Source organism: Mustela nivalis (genome assembly GCF_964662115.1).
Source record: "Mustela nivalis genome assembly, chromosome: 5".
NCBI lineage: Eukaryota > Metazoa > Chordata > Mammalia > Carnivora > Mustelidae > Mustela > Mustela nivalis.
The window spans coordinates 13,796,029-13,819,634 of NC_139024.1; the positions used below are offsets into that span (position 1 = coordinate 13,796,029).

A 23,606-nucleotide genomic window follows, 5' to 3' on the forward strand; every position below is an offset into this window, starting at 1 on the left:
AATTGCCAGACCAAACTGCAAGACCATTAACAAAATCCCAGGTGTCTGTGAAAATATGGCTTTACAAAAGGCCACCTTCTTAAGGGTTAGTTGAACAGCCACAAGTTCCACCGTTTGGACTGAGCTGGCAGTGCCCTTCTCTACCAGAGAGGTGCCTGAGGCTGCTGGACAGTGAGTTCATTGTTTATGATGTCATCAGTGAAGAACACTGACTCCCATCTCAGACAGTTGGTCCTGAGGGCCAGAAGAAGAAGAAGTGGGAGTACCGTTCCCAATTCCACAAGGCTCTCAGGCAAGGATCTGAGCCTGGTGGAATTCACATTCTCCTCTAATTTAGAAAGACCTTTGTTGTCATTTTGAGCTCTGTCCTGAAGGTAAAATTTCCATTTTACCATTTTCCATCAGAGGCTTTGCTGACCTTCTGTTGGGAGGCATGTCTAGTCCAGGGCATTGTAGGAACTTAAATACAGAGTAGTAATGAGTGGGGGTTGATTAGGACCTGGGTTTCCAAAAGAGCCCAACAGGATGCCAAAAGTTGGCACTCACTCAATAGGGATATATTGGGCTGCCACTGAGATGGGCACTTAGTCTAAGACCCCATAGAAAGTCAGTTAGATTTATGTTTGGTCCAGAGCTTCCAGGAGGTTTGGTCAAGTGTGACCAAAGATGTAGAGCCAGGTGGGAGTAATGTTGAGGCTTGCTGGAATGCCAGTTAGGCAGCTTCTAAAATGCACTGTTGAGCCTCACCCCTATGGAAGCTGGCAGAATTGTGAATGATTGCATATAGAGAGCAAAGCATTAGGAGAGAACATGAAAAGACCTAGTATGTGCTGTGCCTATCTGAGTATAACAAGTGGTTCAATAGTGAGTAATTGAAGTTTGATGACCAGGAGAATCTCTCAGCCCCTAGATAACCAAATGATGCTCAGAAGCTTAACAGATGAGGCAATGCCTTGGATCTTGTGGGGTGTGGTTTCCCAGCCACACTGCCTGTACTTCCAAATCAAACTGGAATTTGATGAGAACAGAATTGAACACATTAGCTAGAACAGTGGCCACACAGGACACTCCTTGGGCCAATTGTAGGTCTTCTATCAATTTTACTGCAATAGGATCCTTAATAAGGGGAACATAGCTGAAGTTTCCATAATTAGTGGTCCTGGATTAAATACAAGCCAAATGGGGCTATTGAAAGGGGAGACTGTGGGCTTAATAATTCTGTCCCCAGCATATTTTGAATAACAGGGTGTAGGGTCTCAGTGCTCTATTTAAGTTGATATTGGAGGATGTTCACCATCCTAACTAGAAGAGAAAGAGGCATCAGTGTCCACTGGTGGGTTCTACCAGGAAGGCCAAAAACTTGGGCTTGTTCCATACAGAGTGGTGTCAATGCATCCATGCCTGTAATAGCAAACAAAGAGCCAAGGGGACCACAACCAGAGGAAGGTGTTTAAGGCAAGTGGTACCAACATTTGCATCAAGATGGATTTGTACACTGTGTTTTTATTGTCCCAGTGGACCATCAGAGTGGTACAGGGGAGACTATCTCCAGGAGGTGAGATAAGCCCTGTGGGGCTACCAATTTCTTAGGGTAGGTGCTAAGGGGTCTGCCAGTGTTGGGGGTCAAGAAAGGGGCAGAGGGTATATCAGGGACTGATATGGAGGCAGAGCAGTTAGAGGGTAGTTACATGGAAGGTGGATGTAGAAGGGGGCTGTAGCTGGGATATTACTAGTTTTAGGGTCTGCAGTTTAGAGACAGGCTGTCCAAAGATAAAGTGTCCAAGAATTGTGAGATTTCATAACTCTCAGTAGAGGTTTGCCTATGTATTCTCACAAGGGGCAAAATTAGATCAGGGATTTATTAGAAATAAGGGAGTGGGAATAAAAGGGAGCGGGAACCTCCTTTTATTAGGGAAATTTGTGTAAGGGTAACCCCCGTGGGACAACAGAGGCAAAGGGATATAAGTGGAGTATCTGAGTATTTAGGTGGGAATTTCTCCCATGTCTAGCAACCATGTCAATGTCCTCCAGTACTTTTTAATGGTTTTGGCAGTTCCAATAAAATGTAATAGAACTGCCCTATAATTAGGGAGAATACTTTGTAAAATTCTCTGGTTTTGGAATCCAATGGGGCCTTTTCAGGATTAGAAATGAAGAGGGGGTTATTTGGGTTAGTATGGTTATCAAAAAGATAAGAAATAACAAGTGTTACCAAGAATATGGAGAAAAAGGGTAACTTTGTGCACTGATGCTCAGATTGTGAGTTGGTTCAGCCACTATGGAAAACATTTTGGAGATTATTCAAAAATTAAAGTAGAACTACCATACTATCCAGCAATCACTATATCAAAGAGATTTCTGCACTCCCATGTTGATTGTGCATTGCACCATTACACACAGTAGCTGAGACATGGAAATAACCTAAGAGTCCATTGATGGATAAAGGGATAAAGAAAATGTGGTATATAGATGCAAAGGCATATTATTTGGCAGGAAGAAGAAAGAAAGAAAGAAAGAAAGAAAGAAAGAAAGAAAGAAAGAAAGAAAGAAAGAAAGAAAGAAAGAAAGAAAGAAAGAAAGAAAGAAAGAAGAGGAAGGAGAAGAAGAAGAAGAGGAGGAAGGAGAAGGAGAAGGAGAAGGAGAAGAAGAAGAAGAAGAAGAAGAAGAAGAAGAAGAAGAAGAAGAAGAAGAAGAAGAAGAAGGAGAAGAAGGAGAAGAAGGAGGAGGAGAAGAAGAAGGAGAAGAAGGAGAAGAAGAAGGAGAAGAAGAAGAAAATCCTGCAAGTTGCAGCAACATGGATTCACCTGGAAGGCATCATCCTAAGTGAAACAAGTCAGAGAAAGACAAATACTGCTTGTATTTGTCCACTTATAGGTAGAATCTTAAAATGTTGAGTTCATAGAAGTAGATGGTAGAATGGTGGTTACCAGGGGCTGGAGGAGGGGTTGGGAGACATGGGGAGATTTTAAAAAGGACAAACTTCCGGGTATAAGATGAATAAACTTAGGGGATCTCCTGTATAGCACGGTGAGTACAGTGAGCAATACTGTAAAAGTGTAGACCTTACATATTCTCAACATATACGCAAAAGGTAACTATATGAGGTGATTGAGGTGTTAAAACTAAGCTTATTGAGGTAGTCCTTTCATAATATATGCATGTATCAAATCATAACTGCACCCTTTAAACTCATACAATGTTATGATGCAATTATATCTCAATAAAGTTGGTTGCAAAAGAGACTAAAGAAAAAAAGATCCTACTCCATGTACTGATTTATTTTTAATTTTTCTAAAGCAATATGTATGCCCAACATGAGGCTCAAACTCATGACTCTCAGATTAAGAGCTGCATACTCTTCCTACTGAACCAGGAAGGAACCCTTCCATATGTGGATTTAAACTTGGGTTTTTCATTTAATACACAATTTTGAACATCTTCCTAGTTCAATAAATTTAGGGTTCATTATTACTTTTTCATTGTATGAAGGTACCACAGTTTATTCAACCTTCTTGTACATTTAGTTAATTATCATCTTTTTAATCAAAACAATACAAAACAAAATGAATATCCTTCTAAGTAAATATTTGTATTTATCCTGCATAATTTCCTTTAGATAAATGTCTAGAAAAAGATTCCTGAATCAAATGCTGTTATGTATGTGATGTATTATGTTAAGGCATGTATGTGTGTGTATGTGTGTGCGCACATGTGTGTATACACACATATATGTAAGAATAAAAGAGTAATGACACCACAGTGCCTGGAGTTAGAAAGGCAAGAGTTAGCACCTAAATTTACCAGCTGTGTGACCTTGGGGAAGTTTCTTAACTCCTGTGCTTCAGGTTCCCCATCTATGTTAATGAGAATAAATAACTGCCTGCCACCTAGGCTGTCATGAGAAAATGCATGTGAAGGGACAACTGGGTGGCTCAGTCAGTTGGGCATCTGACTCATGACTTTAGCTCAAGTCATGATCTCAGGGTTGTGGGATTGAGTTCTGTGTCAGGCTCCTTTTTGAACACGTACCCTGCTTAAGATTCTCTTTCTCTCTCCCCCTGCCTCTTCCCATCCCACCCCCACTCTCTTCCACTCTCTCTCAAGGAAGCAAGAAAGAAAGAAAAGGGAAGAAGGAAAGGAAGGAAGAAAGAAAGAGCACATGAAGTGCTCAGCACAGTGCCAGACAATGAGTCCTTGTTGAAAAATGCGTTAATATGTTTAAAATGTATGTATTCTTGGGTACAAACCACCACAGATACTATAATGCAAGTGCTCTTAGAAGTCACGGAGAAGCCCCTTCACAATTGAGTTACACTAATAAAAGTAACACACAGTGGATGAGCTCAGATATAGACAGATATCACAAGAGAAAAAGTGTCTTCCAGGGAAAAAGTTTGAAGACAGTACTAGATTGTAACCTAATCAATAATATTAATAAGGCTAAAGATTTGGATAACAGAAGAGGGATGGTTGATTTTGAAATAGGAATATTGGGAGGAGGTATGACAGAGGCACAATCCAGGAGAAAAAGTGTTCCCGGACCAACACGGACGTTGGCTCAGTAACTCCACCCCTTCAGCGGAAGTGGGCACACCACCATCACTGCTGATTGGCAATAGGAGTGAAAATCATTGAGTTCATGTCCCTTGTTCTATCCCGAGGTTGCTTTAATAACCTTCTAATTATAATTTCCATTCCCATGGAAACTGTGCTGTAGAGAAGAGAATGTACTGACTGAATCTAAGTATTTTAGCCCATGTAATAGCTGTATTTTAGGAATAAATTAATAAATCAGTGTTCTATTTTGTTAAAAAAAAGTTATGATAAAATTTATACTTAAAATGTGCATGGAAATATTCTGATAAATTTGAAAGCACTTTATGAATGTTCACTATTATGTTGGCAAAAACTCACCATATTCTGGGAAAAATCTGCATAAAAGGGAAATACCTTCCTGCCTGCCTTCCTTTCATATGTGTTCTGGGAGTGGTGAAGTTGGGGCAGGCACTTAGTATTGAACAACAGACTAGTGGAGGAAAGTCCTTGCTCCAGGAATAATGACCACAACAGTAGCTATGAAAAATTATAAACCCAGATATGTACCTCTAGAGCTAAACCCATAGTTTAATGGTCACTTACAACTTAAAAACGAATTGAATTTTAATTTTCCCACAGATGCATTAAAAAGGAATTTATCAAAAAAGAAAAAAGTGATCTATCATGACTTTTAAAGGAGCTTTCAAGTGGAAACTTGAGGAGCACAGTAATAGATACTGAATGAATTTTATTACTGTTCTGGTGTCTGATAATTCTGTATTTTATTTCCCCCCCAAAGAAATCAACATTAATTAGACTTAACTAATTAATAACCAAAATCAGAAATTTTAAGCTATTTAAGAATTATAAATACAGATCATATCTCCCAACTCACCCAACATTTGTTTGGCCAGAATAGAAAATTTCAACATTTAGAAAATTTCAACATTTGGGTTTTTTGTTTTTTGTTTTTAAGATTTATTTTTTTATTTTAGAGGGAGAGAAACAGAGAGACAGGGAAGAGGGACAGAGGGAAAGTGAAAGAGTCTCAAGCAGACTCCCTTCGGAGCATGGAGATCAACCTTATCACCCCAAGATCATGACCTGAGTCAAAATCAAGAATCAGATGCTTAACCAACTGAGCCACCAAGGTGCCCCCCAAAATTTCAGCATGTGAGTCAAACTCATTAAGAGATCTCAAGGCCTTTATTACAGATGCATTTATCTAAATCATTAACTGTCTTCAAAATCTTGTTGGGAAACATTGTGGGAAGGGGGTAGTGAAGACCAGTTTGTCCATCCAGGGATTATGACAGGTAAAATATATGAAATAATGAAACAAAGCAAAAAGGATCGGAGTTTAAATCAAGAAGAAGATTTTCAGAAGAATAAGATTCTGGATCATTAGTAAAAAGAAATTTAAATTTTGTTTGGGAAAAGAATACACAGAGATTAATCAAAATTTGACAAAATTTGTTCAGAATTTAAATGCACTTCTTATATTAACTGAAGTTGTTGCCTTTATCAGTTATACAAAAACTGTAAGATCCAGGTGTAAATTTGATGAATGTCCTTAAAAGTTTTTAAAACAAATGTAACATGTATTTTAACCATGAAGCAAACGTCCTGTGATCTTTGCTGTTATGTCCTTATATTACCTTTTTATTCACTTTCACTATCCTGTAAACCATACCACTTAAAAGGAAACCTGAGTTCACCTTCCCCTAAACCTGCTTATATGTTTTTTTCAAGGTCGTGGCGTTTGGTGGTAAAAGGTTTACTTCAATCATCACCTTGCAATCATCACCTTGAATCATATATAATGAAATGCTGATAGAAAGTAAGTGTTTGTTGATCATGTAGTTGTCACCTAAAGCTTTTTAGTGAACATAAGAAGTAGAGGGTTTTGTTGATTATTTCTAAAAGAAACCAACTTAGAGAAAGAAAATTTGAGTTCAGGGTCATCTAAGTAAAAGGCCACAGTTTTTTGATTGCCCTAAAAGAAATATCTGTTTCCTAGACATATAGGATCAAGACTTTGGAAAACCAAGTTCAAAATCTAATCCTGGAGTTGGTTAAATAATAATGCAAGATGAATCCCAACTCTCCCTAGTCTCTTAGGTTAATGTTAGGGCATCTATTATGCCTGAAAAATTGGGATGATAAAATGAGAGCAGAAGAGCAGATTCTGATGCAGTTGAGATAATCAAACCCTAAATTTTGTCAAGCCACTCGTGTCACTAGGAGCATCATCTTCTCTCCTGTTTTAGAAAGTTAGTGTGCCCTTACCTGTAGAGGCTTTACAGGTCTCCTGTGAGGTAGATGTCTTGCACAGACTTCTAATTCTCCTCAAGACTTCCTTCCACTACAGCATGGATCTTTGAGTGAAATTCATGAGTGAAATCTCCATTCTTGTGGAAAACTACCAAGCAGCTCTTCTTGTTCTACATTTCTGTATGACTTGACAACTCTGGGGCACCTGGGTGGCTTAGTGGGTTAAGCCTCTGCCTTCAGCTCAGGTCATGATCTCAGGGTCCTGGGATCGAGTCCCACATCAGGCTCTCTGCTCAAAGGGAGCCTGCTTCCCTCTCTCTCTCTCTGCCTGCCTCTGTCTACTTGTGATCTCTCTCTGTCAAATAAATAAATAAAATCTTTAAAAAAAAACAAAAAAAGAACATGGACATTTTCTCTAGCAATGCTCCAAAGCTCTATCAGACCCAAATGCATCTTCATCAATATGAGTCAGTGTATTTAACTCTGTTTGGTCAAGGAATACTACCATGGTTCCAGGTAACACTGGAGATAAGTACAGGTTCACAACAAACTAGGAAGATGAATCTTATATATATAAACAGATATTGAAAAGACTTGACAACCCAGTCTCACCAGACAGCTTAAGAAACCCCATGTGATAAAGACAAAACTAAATAAACAATAGGAAACTACTGTCTCAAAGCTGTCATTAGCAATAAAAATAAAGCATAAACTGAAATAATTTGAAAAAAAAATGATGGAAAAGAGTAGGAAAACAAAAAGAAAGAAATCAGAGAATAAAATGAGTTTATGGGAGTTAAATATATAATAGTAGAGATGACAAATAGTAAAATATTTTGAAAGATAAAGTAATATTCTACAAAATATATAAAAAGGCAGATATATTAATGGGAACAAAAGAATACAACCAGAGGATTAGCTCTGGAAGACGAACTTCATAAAATAGGAAATTAGAAAGAGAATATAAAAAAAAACAAAAGGGAGAAATTGTCAAAAATAGTTCAAGAAAAATTTCCAGACCTGAATGACCTATTTCCATATTGAAAATGTCCACAGAGATGCCTTATAAAAATAAATGAAACAAAACCACGGAAGTATATCATTATGGTATTTTAGAACATTTAGAAGAAATTATAATTACTAATAGGAAAAAAGAAAACAGTTTAAAATGATGAGATAAAATGAAATTGATTTCTCATAGAAATACTTGAAGCAAGGCAACAGTGAATCAGGTCCATTCATCCTTTATATGGAAGCTACTGGAAGATGGGTTCCACTAGAACAAGAGGACATCCAGAGGGTAAGAAAAAGAAACGTGAAATACACAAGAGACATTCAGGGAGTCCCCAGGATTATGGTCGAAAATCTCTTAGGATGATGACCCAGAAGGAAAGCAGATCTTATGGGACTAGGTCAGGAGGCTTCAGGAAAGTTTCCTCCAAAAGATAAAATTAACAGAATATGTTTCAACTTAATGACACAAGAGCTACAGAATGTGTTTCAACTTAATGACACAAGAGCTACACAAATAGGAGACACATGAGAGTTGAATTAATTACAAGTACACAGAAAACCACGCAACCAAATAGTAGAAGATTTCAGGGAGAAAAGATTTCAAGTCACCATAGTATACTTCATGGCTTGGTACTAAAGAGCTAACCAGTCCCAACGGTGATATAGAAAATTGGGAAAATGGAAAAATAAGAAGCAGCCTGCAGGTACTTATAGAGAAAAAGAAGTCAGTACTCTGCTTTCATAGTACCAAATTCATAAATCATTCCCAAAACAGCAAATTTAGGATTGGCTGGTCTCTATAGATTACAGAGACAAAAACCAGAAGATTGAAATTGTTGCCTGGAAGGTGAGATGGAGGTGAAGTGGTAAGGGAGCTGTTTTCTTGGTAAGCCATGTGGAACTATTTGACTCTTTAAAATATGTGCTTGAATAATTTTGAGAGCTCTTTGACTCAGTATGTGCATGTATGGATTTGAGAAAAGTTTAAAAAACCAAAACCACAATTTATTCACAAATGATTAAACACTTCTGATCCTGCATAAGTGAAGTCTTAGGAGATTAAGCACAAACCAAGATAAATGAGTGGATAATTGTAATCAAATATATTATGGTTCATGTAATTTAATCTAAATGTTACTCATCTTAAATTCAGTAGTTAGAGGGAATCAATAATAACACACAGATGACACTAAAAAAAGGAAGAACTTGTTTTTTAAGTCATTCATCTTATTTATTTATTTATTTTTTTGTTAAATATTGCAGGGAATAGTTTTTCCAGGTATCATCATTTCTTGTAGTCTGATGGTGGGGGGGCTTTCCCATAAATCTTGACACTCGGGACAATTTATCTTTGATTCTCCAGGTCAGAGTTGGATATCCCTAATAGCCTAATATAGATGTGTGAATTTCACCATATTTTTATAGATTATTCTTTCTTCTCAGTCAGTGGGGTTTGTGACCAGTCATTGTAGCTTTTCTTTTCTCATTCCTATAAATGTTGGCCAGGTTGAAAGTCTAACATCAAAACGTAATGAGTGTAATTGATTGTTGGAAAGAAAAACCATCTGAAAATGGTTATTCCCTCCCACCCCAAACCAATGTATAGGTTCTGGCAAAAATGTTCCTTCTGTTATTTTTAAGACCTCCCAGGACTGAATAGTTCCCTCATTGAACAAGCAATGGAGAATGAATACATCCAGGTCACAGTCAACCTGGTCCTCAAAGACCTCTTAGTTTATTTGATTAACTTCAGCCAAAAGACAAATTATATAGTTATGTGACATCTGAAAGTGACTTTGATAAAACTGGGTACATGGTGACCTAGAAACCTTTAGACATTGTTGGATAGGAGTAAGTATAATAATGTAAAGCCCTTTTCTCTCTGTGGCCAATATTCACTGGATCAAAATAACTATTACATATCCTGTGTGCTTCTATCTGTCCTGGCTCTTTTCATTTAATCAGATGCCCCTGTGGAAATTCCATTTTTTCCTCTTCAGCTTTATTTCCTAGAGAGAACTTTTTTGGCCATGCTGTCTTGCATATATTCTGTCCTTCTGTTTGGACAAACTTTGGAGCTGTGACTACTCAAGTTTCCCACAGGAGTGACTTGTAAATTTGATGTTTATTAACTCAGCTGAATTGGGATTTATCATTTTCTTTTCTGAGATGTCTTAACATAATACACAGGAAAGTCTTAAACAAGTTTATCCACTCCAAAAGTTGGTTTCTTAATAAGCAATATATTGAAGGAATCCTTTTACTTAGTTCTTCCTTCCTTTGTTCACCATTATTTCTTACTGCATATATTTTTTAGATGGTATAAAGATAGAGAGTGGAGTTTCTTCTTCCCACAACTGCAGTATCCTTTCCTCCTTTACGAAGCTGGAAATCCTTTCACAGTTACATTTACTGTTTCCAGGAATCCTGGTAATAATAATTTCCATTGAATTACCTATTGTCTAATTAGTCCATTCATGGAGGTAAAATCCCAAGCTCCTTTCTCAATGGACTTAGAGTCTAGACCGATACTTCCCAAACAGAACAATTCACTTAATAAAGAAGTATCTAAGAATAAAGAAACGTTTCTTATATCATAGGTTTGCCGATTGTTTCTTTGACTAATTTTGTCTGTTTCTGTTGGATATAGTTTTAACAGTGATTTGGGAGTTTTTATTGGAGAAATGAATACTGTGGGCTATTTGAAGTGTGATGGCAAATTGCTTTTCTGGTTTTCTAAACTTGGTCAGAACGAACAAATCAAGAATAAGAGAATAAGTTGAACATATTCAGGCTTTTTTGATAGCCAGAATTAAATGTTTGTAAAATATTCAGAATAATGAAAGAATTTGTTCCACACTCACATGAATAATTTGGTCTGATGATGACAATGCAGTGATTTTCTTGATTTATTGTCTGATTGCCTGGGCATTAGTTTTTGTTTTTGTTTTAGCATTTATTTATGTGTTTTAGATGAGGTCAGAGGGGCAGAAGGAGAGAGAATCCTGAAGCAGACCCCCTGCTGAGCATGGAGCCCTATATAATTATATCTCAGGACCCTCAGATCATGACCTGAGCTGAAGTCAAGTGTCCACAGCCCAACCGCCTGAGCCACCCAAGTGCACTCTGTGCTTTAGCTTTTTAACAAAAAAGACACTGAAATTTCACTTGTCATTGTACTTGATGTAAACAACTCATGCAGAAGTTACTAGCTGCCTGTCTCATGAATACTGACACCACATATATACAACATGTCTTAAGCAAGGATGAGCTCAGAGAAAATATAATTTATATTCCACTGAGTGAAGTAATCTTTTGAATTTTACTCTATAGTCTCCAAGTTTCTATGAAGCCTTTCATTTATTCTTTCTACTAACATAACAAAAACTTAGGGCAATTTAGAATGTACGTGTCAAATCAATCCCAGCACAATGTTCTATTAACTTTAATGATGTTAGTGGAGAGTACATCTTGTTATCATGAGGGTTCTAAGAAGTCTAAGGGAGAGGCAACACAGGAACCCAAAGCCTTGAAGAAACTTCTCAATGACATTTTCATCAGGCATAGGACCATTCCCCTATCTGAACACTGACAAAAAACACTCATAAAATTCTTCATACTTTATTCAGCAAATGATCCATTAGAAGAATTTTCCAAATTTAGCATTTCTTTAACTTCAACTTCATCATTAGTGGGGGTTTTGAAAAAAAAAAAAAAAAGCCTTTGTATCTAAAGGTAAGTCACAAATTTAATATTCTATCATAGGATGACCAGATCAGGTGGAGGCCAGCAGCATGGGCAGGGAAAGGATTCACCAAGACAGAACAAAGGAGATGGAAATTTATTGACTACATTGCAAGGGAGCAGTGGACAGGGAAGCAAAGGAAAGGAGAGACTGTCTGCCAGAAGGCACTGAGGGGGTAGGGAGGGTGGCAGGGGACTGTTGTTAAGTGAGGGAGGCGAGGAGGTATGAGAACATATGGACTTTTCCTTTTTTGGTACCTGTGCATGCTGGTAAGTGGTGCATTGGTCAGTTAGGGTTTATGGATATTTGGAGATGGTTGCCTAATAAGCTTGTTTGCATTCAGCCCTGGTGGTCACTGTGGGCCTTTTTGCTTTCCAGGCTTATATTGCTCATGCCTGTTGCCTAAAAGTGGCCTCTACACCTACCCTACCCAACTCCTATACCAGTACCAGTAAACTGGTAAGTCCAGCACAACTATCATCCTCCAGGATTTAGGAGTCCTCATTTGCTACTGACATGGATCCTAAATTTGTCATTCTACAAACTAAATGTAACAAGATTGGCCTAGAGATGTTAAAAAACAAGATACAGCTGAGTAAATTTAAAGATCTAATTGGCTTTATTCAATGATTCATGAGCTAGGTAACAACATCGCATTCTAGCAAATAGGACGGAGCTCCCAGGGAGTTGTACAAATGAAAGGTCTTTATAGGCGGATGGAAAATGGGATGAAGAGGTTATTGGGGAAAAAAAAAAAGAGACAGGATAGTTTCAGGCAGAGTCACCTTCCCTTAGGGAGAAGGACAGGAGAACTCATCCTGCCCATTACTTCACTAAGGGCTGATCAGGAAATTCAAGACTGATTGGTTTAAAATTCCACTCCTAGCAGAGGCTGAAATTGCAATTAGATTAGGCATAAGTCTTTGTAGCGCTTAGTATGAGTGACTCCATTTGGGGCCTGTTTCTTTTTAACATGCCTCCCATAAGGCTCAGGGGAGAGAGCTCCCTCCACACGGGGAGGTCGTTCTGACATTTACAAAGACCTCACAAAAGTGATACTGGAGTAGGGACTTGAGGGTTACTATTTATCTACAGGGAAAATGATAGAAAATTTCTGAACTGGCCCTTTAAAGTATTTGATGTGGGGAACAAAGGCTAAAGAAAAAAATTAAATTTCCTTACTACTAACAGCTCATTGACAAGTCCTTGAAATAGGCAGAGTGAGCTTCCTCTGGGAGCTCAGCTGTCTCATCATTGACACTTTGCTAAGGGCAAAAGACAATCTTGGCTTAACATTGTCCTGACCCCACCCCAGGAACCTGGGAGTCTACTTTAAACATACAGAAATTCCTTTGGAAACTGGCTTTATCTCTACCCCGCCTGAAGATATATGTGGACAATCATCCACCAAACATCTCGCCCATTGATACACATCTGAAGGGTCTTATGACTGAGGTTTTACTTAACAGTAATAAAAGACCTTTTCCTAAAAATAGCTAACCCCCTTAGGGTCCTGGAAACCTTGTTTCTAAAATACCTTGGAGGGTTGTGTTGTCTCTAACCCCCTCCCAACTTGAAGGTATATAATCATTCACCAATCACAATCCCACTGCAGCTCTTTCTGCCCATAGGTCCTGTCTCTGTGCTTTAATAAAACCACCTTTTTGCACCTAAGATGACTAGAGATTTCTTTCTTGACCATTTGCTCCAAACCCCAACATTTCCACATCTGTATTCATCTTATTTCTTATATGAGTTACTGTATCAATAACTTGGAAAAACTTCTAGGCTGCTCCTCTTATTTATGAAAATAATATTGTTACTTAATATGGGATAAAATATACTTCAGTAACAGATGCATTTTCCTCATTTTTTTTTTCAGAAACATCATCTTCATTAACCTAAAGCCCAACTATTTTCCCAACTTCAACATGATTCAAATTAATTCAATCATTTTTCATGAAGAGTCAGGAAATCCCAGTCTTTGCAGTCTAGTGTAATGGACAAATGAGATCTAGGAACGGACATCTATAATTAATGATGGAGACCAAAGAAGTAATTATGAAACGGCCATCTTGAAGTATTTGTCTGTGTAGGAGTGCAATATATCATATGAATCTTCATTTTGAGTGGCAATGGTCCAATAGATTTTGGAAACTGAATATTTTTTATACAAGCATTTTCAAATAAGTCATTCTCTTGATCTTGGTGAGCTGCATAGAGTTTTAAATCATATGTTTACTCTAGTTGCTAAAGGCAGGAATGTTTTACCTGAGTTGATAAAGTATCTGGATCTATAGGTAGTTTCACTGCTGAAGTGTGAGCAAGAAGGAGTGAAGGCTTTGAAAACCAGGGGGCACAGCTGCCTCAGTCCAGTTTCCTTACCGGGATGATTCATGCACTTTCACTATTCCAAAGGTCACTGAAGGTTGTGTTTGTGCCAATTTAGGGAGGCCAGGAGCTCAGAAGCGAGCTGGAGGCAAGGTTCTCTCATCATCATGTGTTATCAAAGGATCCGCTAAGCCTTAAACTTGTTTGCAAGTTAAACTCATGCAGGTGATTTCAGCAGAGACCAAAGATGAGTATGCTGTTCATTAAAAATGTGTTTGTTTGTTTGTTCCTGATATGAAGTATTAACACTCAACTGATTTTTACTTGAAGAAAGAGGATCTGGGACGCCTGGGTGGCTCAGTTGGTTAAGCAGCTGCCTTCGGCTCAGGTCATGATCCCATCGTCCTGGGATCGAGTCCCACATCGGGCTCCTTGCTCAGCAGGGAGCCTGCTTCTCCCTCTGCCTCTGCCTGCCATTCTGTCTGCCTGTGCTCGCTCTCTCCCCCTCTCTCTCTGATAAATAAATAAAATCTTAAAAAAAAAAAGAAAGAAAAGAAAGAGGATCTAATGAAAGACGAACATTTGGAATATTTCAGATGGTAAAGAAATAAACCCACAGTACAGACATTGATAAACGAGAACAAATAAGCCCAAATTGGCCTCATCTGTCCCCATTGACAACAAACTCAGGCTTAATTACTGTTTCATCCTATTCCAGGAATTGTAGCCTTTTAAGAGTCAATCTGAATTTTCTGATCAGCACTACTCAGGTCATCTTCATCTGCCTTTCCTTCCTGGACAAAAGATGTCCTGGCCTTAAACCATCCTTTCTTTTGTTTTGCTAATCAATTCTTGCTCCAACCTTCTTCCAGTAAAAACCTTCCATTTCCTAGAACTCCTTGGAGAGTCTCTCTATTTGCTAGATGGAATGGTGCTGATCCACAAGTTGCTTAAGAGAGCCAATTAGATCTTCAAATGTACTTGGTTGAAATTCCTTTTCCTAACAACATGCTAAAACAGAAATTTTCCTCTGGTTTATGGTTTCCATCAGTAAATAAAAATTAACCCCTGATATGGAAAACAAACACAGAGGAAAAATTATTAAATTTCCTTACTACCTACAGCCCATTGACAAGCCCTGGAAGCAGACAGAGTGACATTCCTCTAGAAACTCAACTGCTTTGATGCTGACACTTCGCTAGGGAAAAAGGTAATTCTAGCCTGACCACCACCCCGCCCCACCCCACCCCCGCAATCCTGGCATGTCCATTTGCCTTAATTTTTCTGTTACTTGCACTCTTTTAATGATCTTTTGATGTCTGTATACAGACACACACTTCTCCTTAATTACAAGAGTGGCTTGTCAGGGCCCTGATTCTCAGTCCCAGGAGATGTCACTCTCGTGAATACATCAGATTGTTGATGCCTGAGTGGCGTGTGTGTGGGCGCACGTGTGTGTGTGTGTGTGTGTGTGTGCGTGTGTGTGTGTGATGTGGTGTTGTAACACCACCCAGATGATTTGGAGACATTTTCCCTCTTTCTTCTACCCTCCATGTTACTGATACAATGTCTCTTTTTTGATGTTAAGTGAAAATTTCCTCTGCTATTTCTTAATTCTTTTAACATCTGAGGACATTATTCTCTTCTTGGCTGTTACTTTGGAGTGCTGCCTTTCCAGGGTCTCTTTGCCATTTTTGGAAGGTCTTTCTCTTCTATACAATATTTCTACACAAGAAAGGAATTAGAAGCATCTTTGTCAATTACTGTTCTCAATTTTAATATTGACAAATAAAAATAAAGCAAAACTAAAAAGTCGTCTTTTACTGACCACACTAGCATGAAACGAGGTTCTAAATTGCTTCTAGAATACCTTGGAAAGGTTTTCCTCAGTGAACCACAGTTCACCTTGTGTTGCAGTGGTAAGGTACAGCTCCTAAACCAAAATTTGGCCCCAGGAACAACTTGATCACTCTTATCTTGTGTTTTAAAATAAACTTTAAATTCTTTATTTTCTCCATATTTCCTAGTTTCTCCTTTTTATCTATTTCTGTATGTGTGTGTTTAGTCTTCAAAATGTACTTCAAGGATTCTCATTTGTCAAAGTTCCAATTTTACATATTCATTTACCCATTGTTAGGAGTCTTTTCTAATTCTTCTCCCAACATAAGGCATGTTGAATACTTACATCTTCTTCACCGAGCCAAAAACATACCTAAGGTTGAAAAGATACTGAACCTCATTTTGTCTCTAACGCTTATCACTGTCTGGGAGATGAATGCATAACTGAATGAATTGTGTTTCTTAGACTCTTTTTTCACTTGATTTATATCCCAACTTCTGTGTCAGATTTTTTAAGCATATTTTAATAATCTCCTCTCTTACTTTTCCTGTTCTTGAAAGTATTGTTATGTGTTATATATAAATATATAATTATATGCTAGTATTATAAATATATATTATGTTATGATGTATGATAATATTTTATTTTTTTATACACACACACACACATTATATATAGGCAAAAGAAAATTCAGAAAACTTTACTAGATATGCATATTTTACTGAGTGAGGGGAAAAAAAAAATCACACAGGGAGTCTTCACACCCAGGCTGGTCTGAAGTTCAGAGACATGATGGTCAGGGGATGGCTTTTGAAGTGAAAATGGACACATTGTTTCACCTTTACAGTGAGTGGTAATTACAATGTCAATTTCCAGATGGCAAGGGAGTGGTTTAAAGTGATTATCTTATGCCAATTTAGGATGATGACTTGTTTCATTTATGAGTAGTAGAGGTATTCACAAGAAATAATCCAAGTTGAGTTTAGCTGACATTCTTGAAATAAGCTAGATTTAATTTTATGTGGCTTAAATGGTTTTGTCTGCTTAGATTTTCAACTCTGGTTTCCATTTTATATATATATATATATATATATATATATATATATATATATATAACTTTATTAATTCCATCTTCATAAGTTCTACCTACATTAATCAAGTCTCATAGTTGATGCTGTTCTTTTAAAAAAAAAAATTTATTTGAGATAAAGAGAGCATGTGAGCAGGGAGAGGCAGAGGGAGAGCCAGAGACTCTCAAGCAGACTCTGCATTGAGCAGGGAGCCTGACAAGGGGCTCAATCCCACAGCCATGAGGTCATGACTTGAGCTGAAATCAAGAGTTAGCAGCTCAATGGACTGAACCACCCAGGAACCTCTGATACTGTTCTTAAGATTGGAGCCATGGTGGACCAGTAGCATAAGGGACATGTGGTCAGGGGCAACCTTGGCTTACATATACTTCTTTCCTCAGCAGCATGTTACATCTGGTGATGTTCCTTCCACTTTTCACCTAAATGTCTTTAGATATGCTTTCAATGTTTCTGGAAGCCACTAACTAGAGTCTTGAAAAGAAACTAATGGCATTAGCAAAAGTCTTAAGGAAATACTTAAATGTAATAAATATTCTTTCCTTTAGTGTATCTCACTATTTCTTCTAAGTTTATGAAATATATTTTTTGGCCTGGTTTGAATTTATCTGGCGTCTCATATCCTCTGTTATTATTTCCACATGTTTTAAGCCTCTTTATTTCCTAAAAATAAATTTAGAAAGTTATCTCATTGCTACTTCAGCCTCATTCTGTTAGTCATTTCACCTTTCTCTCAAGAGTCATGGAGAATGTGTGTCAAAGCTTGGCCTAGGAGAAACAAATCACAATGACAACTGCACTTCTAGAGTATTGCCAAAAAAAAAAAAAAAACAGGGAAGAAAGAAAAAAATAAAGAAAAAGCATAAAATGCTGAAAACTGCCAAATAGAGAAGTGAAGTCAGCAGCTATATGTACATCTTAGATTTGCCACTATTTGTATCAACTTGTATCAACTTGAGTAAGTTATTAAGCAGATGAACCTAAGATTTCTTATCTTTCATTAGGACAATAAAAACTACTTTTTCTCTCCTTAGGAAACAACCTCGTAAAATTTCTTGCACTATACTTGGCACTTCCAAGGTGCTTCAGTACAATTCAACACATGCTGTTTGGTCAGGCATGGTGCCGACCCTGGCAGGATAGAGGTGCAAAGACAGGTTTCTGTACTTAGCAAGTTCACCCTCTTGTTGGGTTCCCAACACATCCTGGTCACCTCTTTCTTTCAAAGCATCACTTTGAAAAATGCCCTCCCAGTGGATCACAAGAAATGCCCATCAATGATGTTCTCCAAATCTCATATTTGAAAGAGTCTTGATGTGAGGTTACTGGATGAAAGTCTATGGTTTGGAGAACAATCTATTAATAGAACCGCAAGCACAGATGGCCCAGAGTTCTTTTCAGGGACAGCGTTCTGAACAACATCCATGGCAGCTGGTTTCTGTGACACAGTCTTTACCAGTAGAAGAAGGAATCAGGTGGCCTGGCTCCATTTCAACTGGGTGGCATCTCATGGAACTGGACACTATTTAGCATAAATTTACTGATTTTTGAAACAGATTGTCTTGTGATTTTACTGCTCCTTTCCTTACGAAGAGAGGTTTATCTGCTATGAAGCTTGGCATGGCTACCTCCTTTCTAGCTCATCCTTCGCTTCTGGGTGATTTATCAATGCCATTTGTGTCTCAGGTAGAGATAAAAACCTGGTGATTCACAGACCTGTACCCCTGGGGATAAAAATATATGTTTATAAAAAAAAAAAATTAAAACTAAAATTAAAGGTAAAATTCACTTAAAAAATAGCATGTGGTGTGAAACCGTGAAACAAACAAATAGTCTAATGCCAGTGCCATTTAATTTAACACCATTCTCAACACTGTTCTTTGTCAATTTTCACTCCATGAAAAAAATCTCGAACAGGGAGAAGGCTCAGTGATACCTGAAAATGATCTTTGTTGAGATGGAGCAAGAGAATAGACAAAAGGGAATTTTTTAAAAATTGTTTTAAGTATTAATGCCCCAAAGAACTATCATAAATGTTGTTACACAACAAACTTGGATGACTTTCTGTGCTGGAAATCTCTTATTGGCCACAGAACTTTCAAGCACACATTTTCTCCACCATGAACTCACTGTGTTGGCCAACCAATCCACAAATTCTTTCCTTCTCAGCATCGACCCCTAGGGTCCAACGATAGCTCAGCCATGACCTTTGTTTGGTGGGAGTAGCTGTGATGGTTGTGGTGAAAGAAGAAAAGCTTGAGGAGTCTTTGTTTAGTCCTCCTCCAACCTGAGTAATAGCAGAATGACCTAGAAGAACTGCTATTAAAAGGCATATTTCTGGGATCCATGCCAAGAGATTCTGATTTTCACAGGTTCAGTGTGGGGCTCAGGAACCCATATCATAAAACACTTTAAGTGTTTTTGGTCATGAACCCAGAATTTAAAGCTTACTAAAGGAAATGCTCTTCTGGTTGTGCTTTTAGTAATTCGGCCTTGGTCTTTCTTACCTTGTCCCCCATTTCCAGGAACTAAATCCTGCCTATGCGTTCCCATGCCCAAGTCTGTGGGCTCTACTTGGTGTTTTCCAGTTGACTTTCTCTCCATATGCTCACCTACCATAAGGTCCTAAATTCGAAATCCCAAATAACTTGGGCCATATAAAAGGGAACAGAATGCCTTGTTGCAGGCCTGTCTGGACCTGCATCTTGTCTTCTCATGGGTTTCCTGACCCTGTGCTGTGCTCTGTTTGTCCGTCTGCCATAGAGGATGATCCTAACTTCAGCAACTCCTTGACACTGCCACTTGCTGCCTGACATCAAGTTCCTGCATCGGGACTCTCAGATTTAGAAACTCATGTGCATCAGCTGCCGTGTATGTTAAATAGATTTTTGCACTCTTTTGCTTGCTAATAAATCAGAAACCCTGGGAATTGATCTTAGAAATCTAGATTTTTAGAAGCATCCAGATAATTCTGATGGACATACAGCTGAATCGCACTTTAAGAAAAAGAACCTATGGAGATGCCCACGTGGCTCAATTGGTTAAGCGTATCAGATGCCTTTGGCTGAGGTCATGGTTCCAGGGTCCTGGGATGGAGGTCTGTGTCCAGCTCCTTGTTCAGCAGGGAGTCTGCTTCTCCCCCTGCCTGCTGCTCCCCCCACTTGTGCTCTCTCTCTCTCTCTTTCTGACAAATAAATAAAATCTTTAAAGAAAAAAAAAAAAAAGAACCTACAGCTAGATTCATTTCCCTAAGTTTTGGTTCCTATTTAGTGTGTAGATCTTATTCAAGTCTTAACTCATTTAGGTCTATTCCATCCTGCTGCTGTGAACATGCCAGCCACTTGGCTGTATGATGAAACACACAGCATCCAATTAAATCCAAATGTCACCTCTTCCTGTCCTTCTCTGAACTTTCAGTGCTCTCTATTTGTTTCCCTTTTTTGTTAGTCACCACATCCCATCTTGTTTTATACATATATATCCATCTTAAGAAGCTGTGATGTCCCCCACTGCAGCCTCTCGATCTGGGCTGTCTCTCTTTCCAGTACTCGGCACAGGGACACAGGGCCTGGCACCCAGCAGGTGATCAAAAAGCTTATTGGATGAAAGCAAGAGAGTGCTAGACTTGGAACTGGAGGTATGAAGGACTTATGTGATTTCCAGAGGTTTATTCTCTTTTTAGAAGGCTGTGATTTGAAGGTATTTTAAGACCTTATTTGAAAATGCCAGTAAAAAGGAATATCTTGCCAAAAAGAATGATTGCTTGTAATGGCCAAAGAAGGAATATTGAGGGGCATTTCGGTGGCTCAGTGGGTTAAAGGCTCTGCCTTCAGCTTGGGTCATGATCCCAGGGTCCTGGGATGGAGCCCCCAGTCGGGCTCTCTGCTCAGCAGGGAGCCTGCTTCCTCCTCTCTCTCGCTCTGCCTGCCTCTCTGCCTACTTGTGATCTCTATCTGTCAATAAATAAATAAGATCTTTAAAAAAAAAAAAAAAGGAATATTGAAGGAAGGACTATAACAATGACCGCACTGTCTTTCCATCTAGTCACAGGTTTGGCAAGGAGATTGCCGATGGGTGGGATGTGGGAATTATTCAGTAAATATGAGTTAGATGGCAACCAAACTGGGTTCTTAAAGAAAGGGTGTGCAATACCTTAGTCTCTAGAGTAGTTGCCTCTTTTTAGGTCAAAACAAATGAAGTCAGCTAGCTTTAAAATTTGACTCATCAGAAAGATTTTTTTCAGAATTTCTGAAACACTTTCTTTAAAAAGAGTCCCCAGTGCTGGTCATTATTGTTCCATGTCAACACAAAGAGACCTAAGTTTCTTCAGTGTGCCCAATAAAACTAAGAAGCTAAAGACCAATTCACCTGATCGTTTATCTTACAATGCAGTTGATAACCAGGCTTGGACTCTCAGTTTTATACACTTCTTTTTCTTTCCATCAAGGGAATGGACTGAAGGAAATGTTTGTCTTAATTCTTCATGTATTTCTCTTTCTCCTAGCAACCACAAGAACAAGAACACTGCAAAATAAGGTGGGAAAAACTGAAGCCAACGGCAACTATTTCCAAGGAAATTAGCCAGCATCAGAAAATTCCTGGTTAATATTATAAGAAACCGTCGCGCATTCACCAGCAGGAGCAGTGGAAGTGGAAGCTAACACCAGCAAGACCCAGTGGAAGAGTTTATTAAAAGAAAAAAAGCATTTGTGTACAATGTTCTGGATATTAAGTATATAGGTAAGCTTTCTTTATTTCTTTTTTTTTTATTATTAAGATTTTACTTATTTATTTGAGAGAGGGAGACAACAGGAGCCATGGGGCTAGAACCCAGAACCCTGAGGTCATGATCTGACCCAAAGGCAGATGCTTAACCTACTGAGCCACCCACGCATCCCCTCCAGGTAAGCTTTCAACATGATGAACTCAGGGCACTTACCTAGTCTTTCAGGCATTGTTTCAATCCCTTTTTCTCTACTAGTCAGGATCCAGGCAAGAAAGAAAAGCCACACCAGTTAATATAACAGGGTTTAATTTGAAGAATTGTCCATTAGGGACCTGAACATTTAAATAGATAGGACTAGTGATTCACAGAGAGGGTAACTGCAGGACCTAGGTTCACCCCTATGGATGGGATAAAAGAGAAAACACCAGGATTATTAAATTTAGAAGTTAACTGTAGAGATTGTGGAGTCAAGACCAGGACCTGTGAGGAAGAGGGCTCTCTTACTATAATTAGTAGCATCGGAAACTTATGAGAGAGCACCCACAGAATGTGTGAGGCCTGAAGGTTACAACATGAATGAATGAAAATCTCTGCTCTTGAGATGCTCACAGGCTAATGCGGAAGGTACTAATGTATGTGAAGGCAATTTACAAACTGCAAAGTATGGCAAAAAACTAAATTTCTATCGTGGTTATTATATTTCATATGTATATCTATCATGATCATTCAAATAAGATATTCTGGGGCAGCCTGGATTACATATCTTCCATCCCATTTCTAAAACCACATGTTAAATGTAGGACTTGATTTTTGGTTTGAAATATACAATAATCAACTATAATCCTACATATGCCAATTAGCTTCTAAAGCTACCTGATGAGGACCTAGACTTCTCAAAACTAACACCAACATTTCACAGTCCCCACAGTGCTGGTATTCAAGATCTGTTTATTCTAGTCTAACTTTCCTTAGTTGAGTTCAGATGGTTCTAGTGACTACCTTAGCTTCTTGGAGGCTGGACCACGTTGGGAGGAGAGGGAGAGTGTTGCTTTGTCAAACCTTTTGAGATCTTTTAGGCACACTGAGCAAGGACTGAGTCATCAAATACAGGGTAGAAAGTATACAGTTCTACTGTTGGTGATTCTATATTTTGTTTCATGGGCAAGGCATGGTTTATTACAAAAACTTTAGAGTCAGAAAGGAGTTCATTAAGCATCCACAAATTACATATACTTACAGGGAGAACATAATTGCATATTCATCTTTCTCAGCTCTACTTGTACACAGGTGGCAAAATCATCATTTGTGTTTCAGTTGATTATGAAAGAACATGAAATCTGAGTTTGAAATAATGGGCACAGAGAATCCTTCCTCTTGATTTAAGATAACAGTCTTTTGCTTCACCATTTCATTCTATAAAGGAAACAATTCCCATAAATGTTACATAAATACTCTGCATTTTGTCAACCAAGAAATAGTCTGCAAATATCTGCAGCCAGGACCTCTCCCTGTAATTAGCTTCTCATTATACAGCTCACCCTTCAATCCACTCAAACCGTCCTTTACATAATTGCATAATATTTCATTATTAGCAGAATGTGCCATGGTGCTCTCACCATTTAACAAAAGCTGGATCCTTGATCCAGACCTTTTAAAATAAAGCACATCGCCTGGCACATAGCGCTTACGAAGTTTGGGTTGATGTATCGACTCATGTTTTCGTTAAAACATGCATGTGACATCTTATCTCACAGTGATGTATTACTCAACAATACGTCTCAGGCATAGTACCTCTCTGGATTTCTCATTCTTACATTTAAAACTATAAATAAATGACAAGGAAATTACTTGTGAAACTTAATGATATGACTCATCAGAAGTTATAAATTATAAAGATAGTCATATTTAAAGTATTTATGATCTTTTTTGCAATTATTTTCATCTTCCCAAGAGCAATTTTATGATTGATAAGAGTAATAATAATAAACCTTTTGGAGTCTTTCCTATGTGACCAGTCATGTGTTAAAATCTTTACATGATTAACTTCACAAA

At 38.2% G+C, this 23,606-nt stretch overlaps 1 long non-coding RNA gene across 6 annotated transcripts in view; it reads left to right on the forward strand.

Annotated features, from left to right (window-relative positions):
• The first annotated feature begins 246 nt into the window (after positions 1–246).
• The window catches only part of LOC309864494, a 52,018-nt gene continuing 28,658 nt past the window's right edge, over positions 247–23,606 (forward strand). For 2 of the 6 annotated variants that reach the window (XR_014311571.1, XR_014311574.1), the window contains exons 1-5: positions 247–374; positions 1,380–1,455; positions 6,289–6,376; positions 11,948–12,028; positions 21,333–21,568. This is a non-coding gene — a long non-coding RNA (uncharacterized lncRNA). Of the gene's footprint in view, positions 375–1,379; positions 1,456–6,288; positions 6,377–11,947; positions 12,029–14,018; positions 14,126–15,024; positions 15,111–21,332; positions 21,569–23,606 lie in introns of all 6 variants that reach the window. The other 4 variants (XR_014311572.1, XR_014311573.1, XR_014311575.1 and 1 more) reach the window with 4 other exon arrangements.